Below are 1,731 nucleotides of genomic sequence, written 5' to 3' on the forward strand. Positions count from 1 at the left end.
ACTTACCGAGTCTCTCTCTCTCTATATATCTCAAGTTTCACAAGATCCAAAACCAAACTCCTCCGAGTCTCACTCTCTCTAAAAGTCTAGCCACCACGAGAATAAGTCCCACGCCAAAAAGTCTAGCCACCACGAGAATAAGTCCCACGGATGTTGACGCAATATGATTTTTGCCGAGTGCTCTGAATGTCAACGTGAAGAAATTCAACCAAGCGTGGGTAAATGGTGGGAGTGACTATGAGTCTCTTAAGGTAGCGAAATGCCTTGTCATTTAGTGACGCGCATGAATGGATTAATGAGATTCCCACTGTCCCTATCTACTATGTAGCGAAACCACAGCCAAGGGAACGGGCTTGAAAAAATCAGTGGGGAAAGAAGACCTTGTTGAGCTTGACTCTAGTCCGACTTTGTGAAATGACTTGAGAGAGAGAGAGAGAGAGAGAGAGAGAGAGAGGATAAGGAGTCGGTTGGGTGGGGGCCGACGCCGAGGGGGTTGGAGGATGAGTTAGGAGGGGTGGCCGGGGACGTGGCATGCCCGGAAAAAAGTGTCGGCTTGGACTAGCGACCCCCAAACGCGGTTGGTGCAGGGGCCAGACTTGAATCTAGCACTCGAGCGCTTAGACGCGGATGGGCTAGCTAGCACATCTGAACATGTATGATGTGAAATGTGTTAACAAAAAAAAAATTATAGCCTTGGAAATGGGGTTCAAACAGGTTTTGGCATGGTTCACGAAAATGGCCATGTTTACTCTTTTAAAATCTAATGGTAGATCTGGCCTCAATTATCACACCCGGGCTTCACAGCCATTGATCCCACGAAAATGGCCATGTTTACTCTTTTAAAATCTAACGTTAGATCTGGCCTCAATTATCACACCTGGGCTTCACAACCATTGATCCCATGAAATGGCCTCATTCAATGCACCATGTCCTTTATACATGAGGGATAGTGGGTATGCACACTCTTGAGGTCAAAGGATAATCTTGTGAGGTCTTTGGAGTTAGATAATCTTGAGGTCATTGTGTTAGGTAATCTTGAGGCCAAAGGATGTCGGTTGGAAGGAGGGAAATTGGAGCTATGCATTTTAAATGGTCTTGAAAATTGGTTTTTTTTTGTTAATTTTATGATTTGATTTAAAAGTGATGTGGATTCTACATGGATTCTAGGTGGATAGCTTTAGAATTGAGAAAAGGGTTGACCCCTCCTATGACTACCTGTTCTAAATAGAGTGTGAGTTTTCTAAATTTAGAGTTCGTACACACCACACAATGTGATGGTCTTCACATTAAACTCAACTCCCTTAAAGTCTTCACATTAGACTCAACTCCCTTAAAGTCCTCACATTAGACTCAACTCCCTTAAAGTCCTCACAATATGATGGCCTTCATATCAAAGTAAGCCAACACTCATCACCCGCTTCTCTCAACTCCCTTAAAGTCCTCACAACATGATGGCCTTCATATCAAAGTGAGCCAACACTCATCACCCGCTTCTCTTTGCACCATTATACCGACGGTAGGGGATTTACCTAGCGTGTGCCAAGACCACGTGCTTGCATGATGCTTGCATTGTGGCTCCATGCCACTCATCCCCCCTTCTACTTTTGTTCTCATTCCTTCATATATGTAGGAGTCTCTCTTTCCTTGTTGGACCATAGAAACCTTTAATCTCTTCACCATTTGATGCCACCTCCATGGTTTACGTAATAAGCCATGGGGATAGACTCTCTT

The sequence above is a fragment of the Cibotium barometz genome, chromosome 23 (genome assembly GCF_041138505.1).
Source record: "Cibotium barometz isolate CiBa-2024 chromosome 23, ASM4113850v1, whole genome shotgun sequence".
Taxonomy (NCBI): domain Eukaryota; kingdom Viridiplantae; phylum Streptophyta; class Polypodiopsida; order Cyatheales; family Cibotiaceae; genus Cibotium; species Cibotium barometz.